Raw genomic sequence first — 6852 nt, forward strand, 5'->3', positions numbered from 1 at the left:
GGAACTTATATGCTGTTAATAGGGGAATATAACACAGAACTGGTTGCCAAGGAATGGAGTTTTAATCTGCATAGATAAAGGGATGGGAAGTGAAGCTATAAGGCAGTAGGTTTTTATTGCCCTTTCTGGTAGCAAAAATAATAGATTTATTGTTGAGTTGGGTTTTTTTGTTTGTTTTGCAGGGGATGGGGAAGTATTACTCAGCAGGGTTGATGACAATATGCTCATATTGTAAAGACTAGTGTCCTGGCTTAAATTCTAATGTGGGCAATGAAGCATGTCTAAGGCAAAATAAATATAGTAGATTAAGTTTTCAGCCGCCATTGAGGCCAGTCCAGAAAAGTATCAGATTTTAGAATCTACTTGTGCTTAATCATTGCAAGCAAGTTACCCAGAATTCTCAAATGTCAATAGAAATCAAGCTATGATTGTTATTTAGTTAGTAAAAAATTCAAGTAAATGGAAATCCCCAGGAATGTAGTGAAGAAAAAAAAAAATCTTTCAATGAGAGAGACATTTGAGATATTCCTACATTGAAAGAGAAAGACACACTCACAGCCAGGACATTTGACATGTAAATACTCTAAACAAGAAGGAAAAAATATATAAAATAGAAATCTCATCAAAGAAAAGCTAATAAAATAATTTTTATATTTATAGGCAATTTAAAGTGGATTGAGAAGAAAAGAGACAAAAAGAATCCAAAATATTTAAGATTTAACAGGTAGACAATCGGTTATGGAAGAGTTAACATCAACATTGCAGGAATCAGAGCAAGCAATACATTTAATGGGATGGAATGATGAAGCTCCCAGTGCCCACAGTATGTCATAGACAGCAATCAAGGCATATACATGGGTATCTTAAAACCCTAAGAAGATTTCAGTATTGGGCATGAAACCTAATAAGTTTCAGTTACTGAGGAGAATTTGTGGGCTCAGTACACAAGCACACAAATTAGTAGAAGGAACAAAGAACAGGTTTGAGGAACTGCATGGGGATGTAGTTTTAGAAAGAGCTCATTTGGGAAAGGATATTATATAAACCTTGCATACCTCAGGGCATTCAGGGCATTGAAAAATGATGGCTTGATAATATGGAGTCATCTTCCTCAGACATGAATGCCTGGTCCTAACCAAGATACAAAGGTATCTTAAATTAGGTTAAAAAAAAAAAAAAAAAGCAGGATCAGTGTTATATGAATTTAATTTGTTAATTAAATTAATGATGTGTGAACTAAATCCTATACTTCTCTGAGCAAATAATTTTTCAGCATGAAAAGTAACAAATTAGTGAGAAATCACTCAAGTACAGAGATATAAAGGAAAAGATGGCATCTGTGGGAAAGTAGGCTAAAAGCAATGGATAGAAGGGACTAGAATAGGGAGACTTGTAGTTAAGTTTCATCCTAAAAAGGGAAATAAAATGACATTAAAAACATTTTCATGGAGGAAATAGAAAGTAAATGAGCCTTAAAATGGGTTTTGTTTAGGAGCAATAGACTCATTAGGAATCTGCTTTCAAGAAGTTAAGCTTCCAGAGAACTACATTGCACACCAGAAAAAGGCAAGCATGGGTCCCAAGTGACAGATAGCATGCAGATTGGTAGAGGGGACATAATATCAAAGATAGGATCTTCTGACCTTAAAAACAGTAATTATAGTAAGAGAAAGGGTAAATACTGGACTTCAACTGGATATGCAGAGTGATCTATTATAAGACATTACTACTTTATGGATCAGTATTTCTCATAAGCACTAAAAACAAAAAATTCACAAAAGGGAAAGGTTTTGGAAGGTATGATATATACATACAAATGCAATAACAGGAATGGGATCAGGAAGGATCTCAAATCTGATACTAGCTCTATCTTCAAAATAAACAAGGGATGAGGGCATATACTATGAATGGGGAAAAAATTATTCAGAAGGTACTATAAGAGAATAAAAATAAGGAGGACAAAATAAATTACAAGAGACCTATCAGATTGGCTAAGATGGCAGGAAAAGATAATGAATGTTGGAGATGTGGGAAAACTAATGCATTGTTGGTGAAGTTGTAAAATGATCCAATTATTCTAGGAGAGCAATTTGGAACTATGCCCAAAGGGCATACCATACCTTTTGATCCTACCTTGTCTCTACTGTGTCTGTTTCCTAAAGAGATCATAAAAGAAGGGAAAGGACTCACATGTGTAAAAATGTTTGTAGTAGCCTTTTTTTGTAGTGACAAGGAACTGGAAATTGAGTGGCTGCCAGTTGGGGGATGGCTGGATAAATTATGGTGTATGAATGCAATGGAATGTTATTGTTCAACAAGAAATGATGAGCGGGTTGATTTCAGAAAAGCGTGGAAAGACTTAGATGAACTGATGCTGAGTGAAGTCCAAAAGAACATTGTTCACAGCAACAAGAAGATTATGCAATGATGAATTATGATTGGCTCTTTTTCAATGGGGTAATTCAAGGTGATTCAAATAGACTTGGGATGGAAAAAGGCATCCACATCCAGAGAGAAAATTATGGAGACTGAATGTTGTTAAAAGCACAGTATTTTCATGTTTTTTGTTGTTGTTGTTGTTCTTTATTTGTTTGCTTGCTTCTCCCCCACACTTTCTTGTGTTTGTTTTTCTTTTGATCTGATTTTTAAATTTTTTTTCACAGCATGACAAATATGGAAATATGTTTAGAAGAAATGCACATATTTAACCAAATTATATTGTTGGCTGTTTTGGGGAAGGAGAAGGGAAAAGGAGAGGGAGAAAAAATTGGACCATAAGGTTTCACAGAAGTAAATGTTGAAAACTATCTTTACATGTATTTGGAAAAATAAAATACTATTAAAATAGAAATTTAAAAAAAAACAAGACAACACAAAAGAATTTCACAAGCTAAGAAACTGGAGGGCATAAGAGGAAAAAATTTAAAGTAGACACTTATCTAGACAAGGAAAGTTAAAGATTTAAGATGGAGAAGGGAATGCCAATTTAATAAATAAGAAAAAAATAATTTGTAAAGTAATTCAATTTCTGAAATCACACTAGTTTCATAATTCCTGGAATTCTCCCAGTGCATAGAATGCCCAGGAGCTGCACTATCCCTGACTTACTCTGTATCAAAGATAAAAGTATTTGCCTAATAATTCTTCAACTCTAAAAACAAAAACATAAATGATTGGAGGAAAGTCTGCAATAATTAATAAGAACTCTTGGGAAAAAATTGGAAAATAGTTTGTGCTTCTCTCCTTTTTCCCAATTAGATTTACACCAGCATTGGATAGCATTATACCACAATAAGTTCTAAATGAATAAGTGGCCAAAATATAAAAGATCATTAAAAAAAATACTTGACAGAAAATTAATGAAAACTGAGTAGCACAATATATGAGTAGGAAATTGGCAGACCCAAATTTGAATCCTGCCTCTGAAACTTGGCAGTTGTATAATGCTGGAACTCTATATTTCCAGAAATCAGCAGGAGTCAGGATCACTAAATGTCTTTATTCTAGATCTTTACCGTCACCTCCAATGCCAGGTCACGAGTGCAAGTGAGCGTGAGTTCCACCACCCAAGTTTCTCTTACTCCTCCCACACAAGTCACTTCCCTCTCTTTGTCTCACCAATCAAGTCAGCACAGAACAGCTGGGGAGGGTCAACCTTAAACAAGTTAATAGGGAACCGTCCAATTGGCAATTAGTCTCACGTGCTTCATCATCCAAGTGCATTGCTCAGTTCTAGCCCTTTACATCTCCCACTTTCTTTTGTTTTAGACCACAGGAGGTCGCGCCATCCCTGACTTTTCAGGGAGATGAGAACCCCAAAAAGGAGGTGATCACGCCCCCCCCTGACTTCTCAGGAGGGGAGATGAAAGCACTAAAAAGGAGATAATCACGCCCTCCCTGACATCTCAGGAAGAGAGATGAGAAGCACCAAAGAGAAGTGGGGATTTGCTAGCGGGTTTCTGGATTGAAGGGCCTTATTAGAGACAAGTATGCACAAACCCATCAGCATGGGAGTTATTACACAAGCACATAGCAATAACGCAGAGGCTATTAGTGGTGACTCTCCCCACAGTCAGTACAGACTCGATGTGGTGTAACAAACAGGAATTGTACATGCAAGTAGTGATATAACAAACAATATAAATCAACATGGTATTGTAAGAGATTTCCAGAAGTCCTAGAAGGAGGGTATGTAAACACCAGACACACATACCCCTTCTTCAGCAACCAAGAGATAGTCCAAAACCAATCTATTGTCCATTGCTTCACTGTTAGGGAATCCAATGATCCCCACAAGGTTTTGAAATCCCACATCAGTCTTTTTATATGTTAGGGAATCCAATGATCCCCACAAGTTTTTGAAGTCCCACATCAGTCTTTTTATATGTTAGGGAATCCAATGATCCCCACAAGTTTTTGAAATCCCACATCAGTCTTTTTATATGTTAGGGAATCCAATGATCCCCACAAGTTTTTGAAGTCCCACATCAGTCTTTTTATATGTTAGGGAATCCAATGATCCCCACAAGATTTTGAAGTCCAGCAACAGTCTTATGATGCCTCAGAGAATCCAATGATTCCTGAGGACTTTCAGTCCTACAATAGTCTTATGATGTCTCAGAGAATCCAATGATTCCTGAGGACTTTCAGTCCTACAATAGTCTTATGATGTCTCAGAGAATCCAATGATTCCTGAGACTTTCAAGTCCTACAATAGTCTTATGATGCCTCAGAGAATCCAATGATTCTTGAGGATTTCAGTCCTACAATAGTCTTATGATGTCTCAGAGAATCCAATGATTCCTGAGGATTTCAGTCCTACAATAGTCTTATGATGTCTCAGAGAATCCAATGATTCCTGAGACTTTCAAGTCCTACAATAGTCTTATGATGTCTCAGAGAATCCAATGATTCCTGAGGATTTTCAAGTCCAACAGTTTTTGATGTCCATGGGTCAAACGCCATAACTGCCAGGTTCTTTCAGTGGTGGGCACAGTCAGCAACGGAACCACCTGATGTTTCTTGGGCCTTCTCCTTCGTTTCAAGGGTCTGCTCTGTCTCTCTCCGATGGACAAGGCGAATACGGCTCGTTGGCACCCATCTGATTCCTTCTCCATCTGTAGAGATACAAGCAAACCCTCTCCCCCAAGCAGTTAACCTATCTGGTCCCTTCCATTCACCACTTTCTGGGTCTCTCCACATCACTTGGCGATTATCTAAAGACAGTGGAGCTGCTCGCACTGGACACTGCCCTTCTGGTGAGTTATAAAACCTGTCTGCTGGAGCCAGTGCATCTTTGTCAAAAATTAAAAAATTAATGGTATAGAGAACTAAATTTAGAAGTTCTCTAGGGTTACCCGTGGCTCCCTTTTTCTTTTGTTTTTGGAGGAGTGTCTTAATATCTCTGTTTCTTCTCTCTACTATTGCCTGCCCTTGAGGATTAAAGGGTATGCCCATGGTGTGTAAAATCTTATACTGTGCACAAAAGTGTGTAAAATGTTTAGATGTATATGCAGGTCCATTGTCTGTTTTTATTGCTTGTGGCACACCCATAATTGCAAATGCTTGTATAAGGAATTCAGTTACCACTCGGGCTGTCTCTTTTGCTGCTGGCATTGCAAATGTGAATCCTGAAAAGGTGTCTACCACTACATGGATAAAAGATAGATGACCAAAAGATTTATAATGGGTCACATCCATTTGCCAAATTTCATTAGGTCTCAAACCACGAGGGTTCTTCCCTGGAGGGAGTGTAGGAGCATGGAAAGGAAGGCAAGCTGTACAGGCTTTTACTATGCTCCTAGCTTCTTCTCTTGTTATTCCAAACTGCAAACATAAAGCTCGGGCAGCCTGATGATATTTAGAATGAGACTCTTGTGCTTCTTGAAATAAAGGAGTACTGGCCAGCATGGTTAGAAGGCTATCTGCCTTTGAATTACCATCAAAAATAGGACCTGCAAGTCCACTATGGGAATGGACATGCAAAATATAAATCTTACCTGGATGCTTTCTCACTTGCTCTTGAAGCTCTTTAAAGAGCTGATATATATTGGAGGCTACAAATTTTATTTGGGCTGTGGCAATTCTTTGTACCACACCTACTGAATAGGCTGAATCAGATATTATATTTATGTCTCCCGGATAATAAGCAAGAGCTAGAATGATTGCATACAATTCATTCTGCTGAGTGGACTGAAAAGGAGTTCTGATTACTTTCTTTATAGTTAAGTCACGAGAATACACAGCGCAAATATTATGTTTGGATGCATCTGTAAAGATAGTTGGTCCTTTAAGAGGAACTTTAGAAACCTTTTCTTCAAGAATCCATTGCCAATTATGTAGCAGTCTGGTTATCTTTAATGGAGACCCGTGTGCAAAATTTGGAGCCAGGTTAATAAAATTTGCCACTCTGGGATGGTTTCGCAGCACACATTAACTTGTGCATTAGTATAAAAGGTGTATATCTTGTCAGGTCTTGTCCCAGATAATTGTACTGCTCTTTTAATGGCCTTTAATAAAATTCTAGCCACAAGCACTGGGTAAGGAATAAGGCTTTGTTCTGGTTGTGCTGGGAGGTTCACCTACTCTATCACACTGTCTCCTTGATGAAGGACTGCTGTGGGGGCCTCTTGTGTAGCAAAAACTGATATTTCCAAGGGTTTTTGAGTGACTCTTTCAACCACATTGGATAAAGCCAGTTCAACTTCTCTCAAAGTCTTTTGTGCTTCTTTTGTAAGCTGGCGTGGTGAATTTAAAGCACTGTCTCCCCTTAAAATGTCATATAATGGTTACAATTGACAGGTAGTCAAGCCTAGCACGGGACGCATCCATTGGATATCTCCTATCAATTTC

This window comes from Sminthopsis crassicaudata, chromosome 1, assembly GCF_048593235.1.
Source record: "Sminthopsis crassicaudata isolate SCR6 chromosome 1, ASM4859323v1, whole genome shotgun sequence".
In the NCBI taxonomy this organism is placed as follows: domain Eukaryota; kingdom Metazoa; phylum Chordata; class Mammalia; order Dasyuromorphia; family Dasyuridae; genus Sminthopsis; species Sminthopsis crassicaudata.